The following is a 14,314-nucleotide window of genomic DNA, read 5'->3' on the forward strand; positions in this document are numbered from 1 at the left end:
GGTCTACACTACCCGCCTGAATCAGCGGGTAGAAATCGACCTCTCGGGGATCAATTTATCGCATCCCGACGGGATGCGACAATCGATCCCCAAATCGACGCTCTTACTCCACCAGCGGAGCTGGGAGTAAGCGCCGTCGACGGGAAGCCGCAGAGGTCGATTTTGCCGCCATCCCTACAGCGGGGTAAGTCAGCTGCGATACTCGCGTAGCTGAATTTGCGTATCTTAAATCGACCCCCCCTGTAGTGTAGATGTAGCCTAACTTTGGTGGCAGTACTCTGGATTTAGGGCAGTTAAAATGAGAGCAGAATCATACCCAGTAAATCTTTCTATTACTGGACTTTTTTTTAATAAACCACATTTCTATATGGTTATTTGTTATTTATAACAAATGGGTTATTTGTTTGCACAGACATAGTATTAAAATACATTTACTGAAAGCAGTCATAAAGATTCTTTGTTTCACTTCAGTCAATGAAGATATTTCCCCAAAGTTACATGATACATCATTGTCTCCCACGTGAACTGCCACCAGAGAGAACTTTTTAGGAAAAAAATCCCTGTGAGAATTTTCTAACCATGTTCCCACCAATTTCCCATTGGGGATGGAGTTTGCTCATCCCTTTATGCAAAAAACCCTCTCCACAAACTGGCAGATCTCCAGAGTGCGGGGGTGGGGGGGGGAGCCCTGCACCCTTCAACAGCTCTGGGCTTTAGCAGCAACTCCTTTGCAGCATGACTCCAATGGTGGTGTACTTTCAGGAACACTTTATGGCCACAGCTGCCCTCAGAGGGGCAGGGGGGCAGAGCTTAGCTGCTTTCCTCAGGACGGGGAAAGGAGATCAATGTACTTCTTGACCCCTAACCTGCCTCTCTTCCTGGCCTGGCCTGCCCTGAATCACTGTCTTAAGATCCAGGTCAGGGTGGACATTGTTGAGAAGGCACCTGACTGCCGGTTCTGCACAGAGGAGGGGAGAGGACACAATGAAGAGCCCTCCGTGTGCAAATTGTGATCATGCATCATAATAATAGGGATTTAGCCCAAAATAAAGTTTGCATCTAACTCCATATTTAGGCACTTTATTTACAGAGGTGCTGAGAACCAACAACCTTTATGAAAGCCAACAGGAGTTCTAAGTGCTCAGCACCCTCTGAAGATTAAAGTGCCTAAATATAGATTTAGATCCCTAACTTTAGTAACCCAGGTCTGTTGGCCTGGATATATTGTACATGCCCCTACAATAACTCTCTAATTTTCTGACATCCAGTCAGAAGCCTTTTAGTTTGTTCAATTCACTACTGGAAGGCGCTCAGATACTATGGTGATGAGCATGGTATAAGATCCCCTGTAAAAAAGAATAGACAAGCCATCCCCAGTTTTTTCCTAGTTTAATATTCCAATTAAGAGACACGGTTTAATTCTGCAATATGAGCTAAAAGTAGTTTCAGATGTTACTATTGTTCCTTTGCCAATTTGTGGTTTTACAATCACATTTTTCCTTTTTTTTTAAAGTCTCTCTTCCATGTCACTGCCTGAAACATTCCCCCCCCACACACACACACACAGAACATTTACTCATGTGTTTAACTTTGCACATGTGAGCAATCCCTACTCATATGTATCAAGTTAACTACCTGTGTGTACATGTGTAAGTGCAAGATGAGATCCACACTTGGAAAAACAATTACTACCCAGGGCCAGGAAAAACATGAAATGGACTATATATCAAGTACTATCGAACACACAAAGCAAATAAACTTGGGGTGGGAGACAGAGCAAATATTTTTCTAGTGTCTATCAGTGATAATCATTTTACTTGTAATAATAATAGATTAGAAAACTTGGAGGCAGAAGAGTAACTTAAATTGTTAGTATCCCTTTAAATAATTTATAAATATAATTAAAAAATATTTTTCAAGATAAAAATGATTTGGTTTTTCACCAAACTTTTTAGTTTTCAGTACCAGTGGTCTGTGTTAATGGTGACTGAGAGGACTTTTTAGAGTAAAATTATTTAACTGATTTTAGTTATTTTTGGAACCACTAATATACTCTCCGTTCCATCTCATTTATTTGGCCTCAATGATGTCATATTTGCGGCAAAAATATTTGGGGCCTCCTATTTGGACATCTTAGAGTTTCCCTCAGTGAAGTGTTAAAAAGTAATTTAGGGCCAAAATCTGTTCTAACACACACAAGTTTAAGGATCTGATCCTGCAATCTCATAGACCGATAAATAACTTCACTCTTGTGAGTAATTCCATTGGTTTCAAATAACTACTTATGTGAGTAAACCACTTACCTGTAGACATGCTTACAGTATCATACTCTTAAGACCCAACACAGGAAAGCATCTCTATCCTGAAAGAGCTCTAAAGTTAAGCACATGCTTAAGCGTTTTCCAGAATCAGGGCTTTAATCAGGAGTAACTCCCCTGGAATTAAACTAGTGAAAGTTTGGCATTACTAAGAGGAAAACAAACAAAAAAACCAGTAAAACAAGCCCTTAGTTTTGTTTTTGTTTTGTTTTATTTTTTATGATTTCACACACTCACCGCACCACTCCAGCAGCCCACACAAAGCCTCAGCCCTAATGTAATATTGCACAGATGGTGATGTAATTGTAATACATAAAATACTTTTATAAAGCAATTTATAATAAACATTAGGCCAAATTCCTCTCAATCACATGGATGCAAATCTGCTTGATTTATTACAGACCACAAAATTTTGCCCATGTCATTTTAGAAATGATTCAATATTTGAGTCCAGGAAACAGTTCCTGGAGGAATCCTCTCTGTTAGAGTGACAGAGGATATGCTCATCTCAAAAAGGGGAAACGCACAAAAGGAAATATTGTACCACATTTTACTGCACTTCTCTGCACCAGATTATCTTCCCATTAAGACTGAAACCTGGCTCTAGCCAGCACTGTTGGGGTACAAAAAATATTGCCTGGTGCATCCTCTGCCATAAAGAGCCTGCCAGCTAAGACAAGGTTCCATGGAAAGGGGTAGGGCACTGTAGGATGCATTTTGCTGTTTCTCTGAGTGATATGCATTTTCACCATCTGCCAGATAAAGCTTGCTGCTGATGGCAGCATCTGTGCTATGGGATTTGAGGAGCTGAAAACCCAGCCTAAAGAGCATACCCCACTTAGGGTTGTGGTGCATAGGTTGACTTAGTAACCTGGCTCACGTCCTAGTACATTGTCCAGGATCCAGCCATAGGCACTGGAACTAGAGGTGCTGGGGGTGCTGCCACACCCCTGGCTTGAAGTTGTTTCCATTATATACAGGGTTTACATTATGGTTCAATGGCTCTCAGTACCCCCCCTCTCCAAATTGTTCCAGCGCCCCTGAATCTAGCCCTGCTGTCTGCCCTGGAAGCAGATGCGACCTACACTCTTTCCTCCCCCATCACCCTTGACAAGCGTAGGGTAGGAATGAAACCTAAATGATCTCACATGCATTTCTTCTTAGAGAGCTAATTTAGAGCTCAGTCCTGCAAACTGCTGAGCACTATGACCCCAATCCAGCAAAGCACCTTGCAGGGTCCAGCATTTGGTCTCCTGTTATTAGCAGTAGATGGCACTCCTTAGTGATGCTCGATTCTGGCAGAAAGCCTTTTGCTGATGCAACAAAAATGGAAATAAAAGATAATCGGAAACTATTTTAAAAAGATCACAGTAAGGTAAATTCAGTGTAATCTTAAAGTTACACCAAATAATTAGTGGTGTTCACTGAAGCAAAAAGTGTGTGTGTATTCATTATACTACCTTCCTGCACAATACATCACTGTTAATTACCAAAGGCGGTTGCCAGACTACACCTGACACAGAAAAAGTAGTGGAGCTGTGGCTCTTTATACCCTCCTAGCTCTTCCATGGCCCTCATTCTATTCTTTGCAGTACCCACCGCATTCTACAGATCGATTTTTCCCGCAATTAATATTTATTGATAAAAAATAGTTCAAGTTAATACAAGTAAACTTTTTTTAAACTGGGAAGAAGTGAAGAGCAACTCCCATCTCTAAAACTCCTTTAACCATTACATGTAATGGGGATAATGGAGGCCGGAGAGGAGCCAGGAACAAGATAGCCAGTCTGGCGGTTAGGCTAGGAGAACTGGGTTAGGCAGACAGACTGGAGAGTGATGGGCAGTAGGGGCCAGGGAGTCAGGCAAGAGCACAGTTGCATAGCCATGATCTCCAGCCTGACACACTGGTCCCTGAACACCTAGCCTTTATAGTCTGTAGTTCCCCTGTCCTTTCTGTCTCAATCGCTGTAAAATTGCAATTCAGTCAGGCCTGTTCTCTCTCCCATGCCTCTCCAGAACAATAATGCCATTCCCATGCCTCTAAAATCATGAGCTGCAACCCACTCAAAAAAATCAAGAAATTGGATTTAAAATTATGAGGGTTTTTTAGACTGGAGTTCATTTCATTGGCCTTCTGGGGTTCGTGTTTCAAGCTTTTCTTCACAGTCATGAGAGGTAACTTTTTTTTTAAATGAAAGCTGAGTTTCTCACATAATAATATGACTCCGGGAACTCAGGCTTTAAGAACATCACTAAATATCAGGAGGCTCACAATAAAAGCCACAAGAGTTGGTAACGCTGCAAATCCTCCGATGAACCTGCTAACATTTGGCATAGAAATCCTCAGTCTACTGTAGTAGTGATTCTCTGACCAGGGTTCCAGTCCACAGGAAGTTCAGACATAGAAGCTGCCTCTTACCTAAGTTACAAGTCCAGCTGATCAGGCAAATTTGACTATAGTTTACAAACCTTTCCCTGGCCTGGTTGAGGGAAAAGAGGAGATTTGCCACAAAGTTGCCTGAGAAGCATAGCCCTCATGTCGTATCAATTTCCTCCTTTGGGAAGAAATATATTCTAATTTTATGCAATGCTAGTTTCTACTTTTATTATAGACTATTTAGGGTCATTTTAAAATAAGTGAAAGGGTGCGGTGAGCACTCCGTTTTTATGATTAGTGTCATTTCAACATGCTGCTTGATTGGTAATGACAAACTGGCCAAATTCATCCTGGATGTATCTCCATGGACTTCTATTGAGTTACATCTAAGATGAATTTAGGCGACAGTGTTTACAAACCATGGAGATCTGATTTAATTCAGAAACAGTACAGGAAAAAGCAGAGTGAAACAGACTGACTACAGCGAGATATGAAGAAGTAATTATGATAATCATTCTGTTCTTCAAGATGTGCCAAAACAGAGATTGAGGAAATTATCAACAAGTTAGTTTAATATCAATACTGGGAAAAATACTCTAATAAATAATAATTGATTTGGATGCACTTAGAAAAGCCTAATGAGTCATAAACACTGTGGCTTCTTTAGCAGAGATCATGCCACACAAACTTAATGCCTTATTTGATAAAAGTACAAGGACTGGTATAGAGCCTGATCCTGGAGTTACATGGGAGTTTTGCCTGAGCAAGGACTGCACAATCAGACCCCTACTATACACATAAAATGAACTGACTAAAAGAAGAGTGTTATATCAAATTTGTTCCAAAATCTACATTGTGTAAAAATAAACTTTTACAAAACTTAATCCCAGTATCAATAAAAAATGTTTCAGAGTTGTCATGTTATACCAGCAGAAAGTCATCATCATTCCACTAGCCACTTCCTGTCTCCAAATAAATACCCCCGGTAGTAGGTTGACCAGACAGCAATGGTGAAAAATCAGGACAGGGAGTGAGGGGTAATAGGCACTTATCTAAGACAAAGCCCCAAATATAGGGACTGTCCCTATAAAATCGGTACATCTGGTCACCCTATGTGGCAGTATTTGCAATCCAAACATTGCAGCATGGTGCTTGTGCATGAGGACAGAAAACTAAAACTGACTAGAAGCAGAACTAAAGCCGACTAGTCTAGTGTCAGTCTTCCAGCTGAGAGCAATAAGGGAACCAACAGCACAAATAGTGACTCTCACATTCAAGCTTTAAAATACCATGTGTTTTGTGCTTCAGAGCCCCTTCGTATTCCCTAGCCCAATCCATACGTGGTGGAAACTGTCTGCTTATGGACTGCACCTGTCCCTTCCCTTAGGCACATCAGTCTCTTCCACCTCCCTCCTGCGCAAACAGTGGAACTCAGAGTAGAAAGATAATAGTCCTCTGTGATGAGGATCTTCTTTAAAGAGGGTTCCCTAGGGCTAGGGTTGGCTGCAGGAGTCTCTCAGCACAGCTCCACTGAAGCCAAGGGAACAATAGGGGACAAATCTCTGCAAGCATAATCTTGCGAAGATTTCCTCCCTTTTAGCCCCATCCTATGAGTTTTACCATAGGAAAGAATGATCAGGACCATGCTTTTATACTGGCAATGTCCCTTTAGCACATTTACATTTTAGTAAAGTTTGATACAGTCAGTTGTACAAAAGATAGAGTGACATGTGAATAGCAATAAATGTGTCCCATCAGACTTTTATAATACATCTCTACCCCGATATAACGCTGTCCTTGGGAGCCAAAAAATCTTACTGCGTTATAGGTGAAACCGCGATATATCGAACTTGCTTTGATCCGCTGGAGTGCGCAGCCCCGTCCCCCCAGAGCACTGTTTTTATCGCGTTATATCCGAATTCGTGTTATATCGGGTCGTGTTATATCGCGGTAGAGGTGTATTGCTTACATTAAATGTTAGTATGTGATCCAGACTTGATTGATTCTTTGGAGGTGAGCCAAAGTCTCACATGGCTTATGTCTATAATTCTTCGTATTTAAACTAGGGCTGTCAAGCAATTAAAAAAATTAATCACAATTAATCACACTGTTAAATAATAATAGAATACCATTTATTTAAATATTTTTGGATTTTTTCTACATTTTCAGATATATTGATTTCAATTACAACACAGAATACAAAGTGTACCGTGCTCACTTTATATTCATTTTATTACAAATATTTACGCTGTAAAAACATTTAAAAAATAGTATTTTTCAATGTACCTAATACAAGTACTGTAGTGCAATCTCTTTATCCTGAAAGTTGAACTTACAAATGTAGAATTATGTACAAAAAATAACTGCATTCAAAAACAAAACAATGTAAAACTTTAGAGCCTACAAGTCCACTCAGTCCTACTTCTTGTTCAGTCAATCGTTAAGACAAACAAGGTTGTTTACATTTGCAGGAGATAATGCTGCCCACTTCTTGTTTACAATGTCACCTGAAAGTGAGAACAGGCATTCCCATGGCACAGTATCGCAAGATATTTATGTGTCAGATGAACTAAAGATTCGTATGTCCCTTCATGCTTTAACCACCATTCCAGAGGACACGCGTCCATGCTGATGACAAGTTCTGCTCAATAACAATCCAAAGCAGTGCAGACCGACTGCTTTGGATCATCATCTCAGTCAGATGCACCCAGCAGAAGGTTGATTTTCTTTTTTGGTGGTCTGAGTTCTGTAGTTGCTCTTTTAAAACTTCTGAAAGCATGTTCCACACCTCGTCCCTCTCAAATTTTGTAAGGCACTTCAGATTCTTAAACCTTGGGTCGAGTACTGTAACTATCTTTAGAAATCTCACATTGGTATCTTCTTTGCATTTTTTCAAATCTGCAGTAAAAGTGTTCTTAAAATGAACAACATGTGCTGGGTCATCATCCGAGATTGCTATAACATTAAATATATGGCAGAATGCAGGTAAAACAGAAGGGCACATACAATTCTCTCCTGAGGAGTTCAGTCACAAATTATTTAACGCATTATTTTTTAACAAGTGTCATCAGAATGGAAGCATGTCCTCTGGAATGGTGGCCGAAGCATGAAAGGGCATATGAAGATTTTGCATTCTGGCATGTAAATACCTTGCAATGCTGGCTACAAAAGTGCCATGTGAATGCCTGTTCATGTTCATGTTCTCACTTTCAGGTGGCATTGTAAATAAGAACTGGGCAGCATATCTCCCATAAATGTAAACAAACTTGTTTTTCTTCGCAATTGGCTAAACAAGAAGTAGGACTGAGTGGACTTGTTGGCTCAAAAAAAATCTACATTTGTAATTTGCACTTTCACAATAAAGAGATTGCACTACAGTACTCATATGAGGCGAACTGAATAACACCATTTCTTTTATAATTTTTACAGTGCAAATATTTGTAATAAAAATAATAATATAAAGTGAGCACTGTACACTTTGTATTCTGTGTTGTAACTGAAATCAATATATTTGAAAAGGTAGAAAATATCCAAAAATATTTCATAAATTTCAATTGGTATTCTATTGTTTAACAGTGTGATTAAAACTGTGATTAATCGCGATTAATTTTTTTGAGTTTATCACGTGAGTTAACTGCAATTAATCGACAGCCCTAATTTAAATTGAACCTTAGCTGAACCTAGTGTTTATCAATAAACTGAACCTTAACTTGTTATCAGTGATTCACTGGATGTCATCTTTCCGATCCTTAAGAAGTGTGCCCACATGGTCAGAAAGGGCCTACATGTGACTGATGAGGGGAAGCTGTTTTCTGTGATTGATAATGATCTATTGGGAGATGCTTTGAGCTTAGCAGGAACTTCTTACAGATGTTTTTGCCATAATGTCAGGACATGGCATTGCATCTTTGTCTTTAGCACCCCCTTGTGTCCTGGTTCTGCAATGGTCTGTCACCTTGATGGCCTAGTCCTCTGGCCAGATCAGGTCTCAGTCCAGTTTCCTTCCAGTGTTAACCAAAAACAAATTAAATCTTCACTCAAAATAGCCATCGGAGCATTAAAGTCCATAATATAAATGCTAGTCCTTCATAGAGACCCACAGACAATGTTGTCAAGGCTCAGCCCCGACTGGGCCAGGTTACTTGGGTTAGGGCAGGGAACGCCTTCCTTGCCCATCCTGGCTTCACCCAGAACTGTCCCCTAGAAGAAGCAGCCAGATCTCATCTCTGCTCAGCTCTAATTTGCCTCTAGCCCTTCTAGGTGCTGGAGGATCAACTCTCGCTCGTTCTGCTAGTGACTGATTGTGGGAGGCCTCTCTAGACAACCTCTAGAGGTCTGAACTCAATTTAGACCCCCTGTGTAGGTGCATATCTTGTAGCCTAATGTGAGTGAGTAGTTAAGAAAAGATTGTATCTTGAAGCCCCAATGATTTGTAAAAGATTTCCAGGTAGCCCCTATGTGGCAGGGAAGGATCTTTTCTATGCTCAGAATATAGATTTGTTCACTTTTCCATTCTGTGAAGGGGGTTTGGGGTCTTTTGATTGCCTAAGGAATGTTGTTTTATATAGTGACAAGAATTTGTCTGAAATGCAATGGAAATTGATTCCCTTCATTCGGGCCCACTCAATACAACTTGATCATGAAGGCAATGAGATAATTCAAAGTTGTTTTGATTAGCTTTGTCCAGCAGGGAATATCAGTCAGTCACAGAACACAGGAGGATGAGTGAGATCCCAGAGGATTGGAAGAGGGCAATCATAGTACTTATATTTAAAAGGGGGAACAAAGAGGACTTGGGGAATTATAGACTAATCAGCCTACTGTGATTCAAATTATTAAACAATGTATAAACACCTTGAGGATAATAGGATACAATCAATAGCCAGCATAGATTTGTCAAGAACTAATCCTGCCAACAGGGCCGGCTTTAGGCCGATTCCCCCAATTCCCTGCGGGTAAGAGGGCCCCGCGCCTAAGAGGGCCCCGCGCTTTAGGCTCACCTGGTAGCGGTCCACTCCAGTGGCATTTCGGCGGCGGCAGAGGCGGGTTTGGGGGGCCGCTCCAGGGTCTTCGGCGGCATTTCGGTGGCGGGGGGTCCTTCAGTGCCGCGGAAGACGTGGAGCAGACCCCCCGATGCCGAAGTGCCACCGAAGACCCAGACCACGGAATCGGGCCCCGCAGGACCTAAAGCCGGCCCTGCCTGCCAAACCAACCTATTCTTTGACAGGGTTACAGACCTAGTGGATAGGGAGGAAGCACTAGTTATGATATATCTTGATTTTAGTAAAGTTTTTGATACAGTTCTACATGACATTCTCATAAACAAAACTAGGGAAATGTGGTTTAGGTGAAATTACGTTTAGGTGAGTGCACAGCTGGTTGAAAGAAAACTCAAAGAGTAGTTCCCAATGGTTCACTGTGAAACTGGGAGGGCATATTTAGTCCAGTACTATCAGGGCCGGCTCCAGCATTTCTGCCGCCCCAAGCAAAAAAAAAAACCGCGATCGGCGGCGGCAGTTCAGCAGCAGGTCCTTCACTCCTACAGGGAGTGAGGCACCTGCCGCCCCCGAATTGACACAGGTGCCGCCCCTCTCCCTTGGCCGCCCCAAGCCCCTGCTTGTTAAGCTGGTGCCTGGAACCGGCCCTTGAGTACTATTCAATATTTTCATAAATGACTTGGATAATGGAGTGGAGAGTATGCTTATAAAAACTGCAGATGACACCAAGCTGGTGTCTGGCAAGCACTTTGGACTATAGGATTAGAATTGAAATGACCTTGACAAATTGAAGAACTGGACTAATTCCACAAGATGAAATTCAATAAAGACAATTGCAAAGTAATTCATTTAGGAAGGAAAACTCAAATTCACAACTACAAAGTGGGGAATAACTGGCTAGGTAGTAGTTCTGCTGAAAAGGATCTGCGAGTTATGGTGGATAACAAACTGAATATGAGTCAACAATGTGATGCAAAATAGACTAATATCATTCTAGGGTGTGTTAAAAGGAGTGGCTTACGTAAGACACAGGAGCTAATTGTCACTCTACTTGGCACTAGTGAGGCCTCAACTGGAGTACTGTGTCTAGGTGCCAGACGTTAGGAAAAATGTGGACAACTGGAGAGAATCCAGAGGAGAGCAACAAAAATGATAAAGGTTTAGAAAGCCTGACCTCTGAGGAAAAATTGCCATGTTTAGTCTTGAGAAAAGATGGCTAAGGTAGGACCTGACAACAGTCTTCAAATATGTTATGGGCTGATATAAAGGGGACTGTGATCAATTGTTCTCCAAGTCCACTGAAGGTAGTACAAGAAGTAATGGGCCTAACCTGCAACAAGGGAGATTTAGATTAGATATTAGAAATAACTTTCTATCTATAAGGATAGTTAAGCTCTGGAACAGACTTCCAAAGGAGTTTGTTGAATTCCCATCATTGGAGCTTTTGAGAACAAGTTGGACAAACACCTGTTGGCAGGGCTGCCCAGAGGAGGGGGCAAGTGGGGCAATTTGCCCCAGGCCGAGAATATAGTATTCTATAGCAGGGGTCAGCAACATTTGGCACGCAGCTCACCAGGGTAAGCACCCTGGCAGGCCGGGCCAGTTTGTTTACCTGCTGACGCAGCAGGTTCAGCCGATCGCGGCCCCCACTGGCCGCGGTTCGCCGTCCCAGGCCAATGGGGGCGGCGGGAAGCCACGGCCAGCACATCCCTCGCCTGCGCCGCTTCTCACCGCCCCCATTGGCCAGGGACAGTGAACCGCAGCGAGTCGGGGCCGCGATCGGCCGAACCTGCCGCGTCAGCAGGTAAATAAACTGGCCCGGCCCGCCAGGGTGCTTACCCTGGCGAGCCGTGTGCCAGATGTTGCCGACCCCTGTTCTATAGTATTGCAACTTTTTTTTATGGAAGGGGCCCCTGAAATTGCTTTGCCCTGGGCCCCCTGAATCCTCTGGGCAGCGCTGCCTGTTGGTAACAATCTAGGTTTACTTGTTCCTCCCTCAGTACGGGGCTGGACTTGATGACTTCTCATGGGCCCTTCCAGCCCTACGTTTCTTTGAGGGGCAGGCAATCTCAGCCAGATGTGCACTGTCTGGGACACGTGGCTTTTGGACTGTGCAAAGTCATGTGGGCTTGCTACAACACTGCTAGTTTAAAACATGGCAAAGTCAAATTACTCTATCATTGTCAAAAAAAAAAGCTTGTGTGACATGCCTCCCATTTTGCTGACATATAACACCTTCCACAATTATTGCAACCTCAGAATGCACTTTGGATAAGCACTCTAGTGTGTTACTGAACACATGGGATTTTAAAATAAAGGAAAATTGTGCCTAAATTGCTAATCACAGAAGTATGGAGCTTTTAAATGTGGTGTGATATTAGTCATTTTATTCATGCACAGAGATGCTTCTCTCCTTTAGAAATTTCACAGTATTATTCTGGTGGAAAGATACCTTTTCTTTACATAACTCGACCAATATTAGGACAACGTTGTGTCCACAGATATATTTGTGTCTCCAGGTATTTTATTCATTGCTAAGAGCAATAAGACACTCCTTAAAAGAATTTAAGTCCATGTCATGCTTCTGAGTTCTATATTTCTCATTTGAATCTCTGGTTTAGCTAACAGATGTTTAAAAAAACCTGTAGCCAGACAAATCCCTATCGAATATACATATGCAGATGCTGAAGAACATATGTTATTCCAGCTAATGTCAGAATTAGTACAGAATTGGAATTTTTCCTCCTGATTTGCTTTTTTTTCTTTTGTGGTATGGCATAGTAATGTATTTCCATGGTTCCAACCACTTCTGGACACCATGAAAATACACCAACACTCAGTGAGTTTTACTATCCTGCGTAGCAAGGTCATCCTCTTCAGGGGGCTTTCACAATTTACCCTGGGCAACAGACATTTAGAGATCAGCCTTTTTTGCAGTATGGCATCATACCAGCACCTATCACCCTTCACAGAAGGATCTATATTTTTAACGGTGGATGATGGCACTTAAACACATTCCTAATAGCATATCTAAAAAATCCTGTGCTGATCCAGCAACATCATAAGGGTCTTAGAAAGCCTGCTTGTGAACTTTCTCTATTTCAAGCTAACTGAGATCAGACTTAAGATAAATAAAAATTCCTTGTCTGGCACTGACCTTCAGTGTGTGCCCATTTAGAGGGCATATTTTCCTACCTGATGTAAAGTGACTGCTTCCCTGTCCCCTTCTTTCACCTTTGTTTGGGTATTCAGCTGCAAGTAGTAAAGTTTGGCTGATTTATTGTATATTATTAATTTTCAGATCACTGTTAATGTTTTGCCACATGGCTCTGGAGATACCTACAACTGGGCTTTTGAAGCTCTATGCAAACTGGAAATGTATATGCCTCTTCTTGTAGCATGCACGTAGAGAATGAAAAAAACAACCCCCCCCCCCCCACACACACACTCATCATGCATGTATTAGCCCCACACAAACTGCCCGATCTGCATTTATGGTGGAGTTGTCCCCCCTCCTACCCTTAAAATAACTTTTTTCCCTGGGGCTGCCGAGCAGCATGTCTATTGGACGCTGTTGTAGGGTGTGAAATATACGCCACTGAGCTCTTCTGTACTAATGGCTCGGGAGCAGGAAACCTCTGTACAGGGTCGCCTTTATTTTATTCAGTGCTCACCACAACTACATGTGTGCCTTCCCCTTCCAAAGCACGCAAGTTGCGATCAAACAGCTGAACAACCGAAAGGGGAATCTCGGAAACAGAGCAGCCCAGACGCTGCAGAGCAAAGTTTCAGCTCGTTTAGTCCCCTGGATTCCCCTCCCACTGGGCCAAGTTCTGGAGGAGGAAAGAAAAGTTCCCTGCTCCAGGCGTGTAATTAAAAGGTAGAAAGACAAGCACCGTCTGAAGAGGCAGACAACGCAGCTGTGCCCGACTCTGGATGCAAACTGACCCCGGCGGGGGAGGGGGTCAAGCGGCAGCAACCGGAGGAGAGGAAGGGGGGTGATGAATTAGGGGGAGTCTCTAGGCTCCACTCATGCGTGGGGGGAAGTGGGAGGGACAGAGGTCACAGGGGGTCTCCCAGGAGGGAGAGGAACCGGGGGAGTGAGAGACGAGAGGGACCCGGCTGTGCAGCAACGCCTCTTGCTATAAATCTTGGGGGTCCGAGCCGCAAAGGGATACAAGCGCGTGACAGCCGCGGCCAGCTAGCCAGGGGACAGACGGGCGGCGGTGGCGGCGACGGGCTGCTCCTGGCAGGGGTGGGGGGAGATCCGGAGGAGCCTGGCTCGCCCAGGGCTGAGCTGCTCGCCCCAGGCAGCGCGCAGAGAGCCCGGGCGGGACCTCCCGACTTTGCCATTGCACCGCCAGCTCACCACGCGGGGCGCGCACCAGCCTGCAAGTTCCCGCTGCCTTGTAAGTTTTTTCAGCGGGGGCTTCATGCATAGACTGTACTGAGGGCGGCAGGAGGGCGCCTGGGGCGTGTGTACTTTAGCAGCACCGAGGAGGGGGCAGTAAGTCTAAGTCTGCCAGTACTTCAGGTAGTAACAGCCCTTGTGGTTTTCCTTCGTCTCCCCACACCAGGGCCAGGTAAGTTGGTTTTGTGCTCATCTGCCACTCAAGCACTGC

At 43.3% G+C, this 14,314-nt stretch overlaps 1 protein-coding gene across 3 annotated transcripts in view; it reads left to right on the top strand.

The window, feature by feature from the left end:
• Positions 1-13,532: 13,532 nt before the first annotated feature.
• The window catches only part of AGTR1 (angiotensin II receptor type 1), a 59,565-nt gene continuing 58,783 nt past the window's right edge, over positions 13,533-14,314 (top strand). Inside the window, exon 1 of one of the 3 annotated variants that reach the window (XM_054040758.1) lies at positions 13,533-13,572. The gene's annotated coding sequence lies outside the window, so the exon portion shown is untranslated. The other 2 variants (XM_054040757.1, XM_054040756.1) reach the window with 2 other exon arrangements.

This window comes from Malaclemys terrapin, chromosome 9, assembly GCF_027887155.1.
Source record: "Malaclemys terrapin pileata isolate rMalTer1 chromosome 9, rMalTer1.hap1, whole genome shotgun sequence".
NCBI classification, from domain to species: Eukaryota; Metazoa; Chordata; order Testudines; family Emydidae; genus Malaclemys; species Malaclemys terrapin.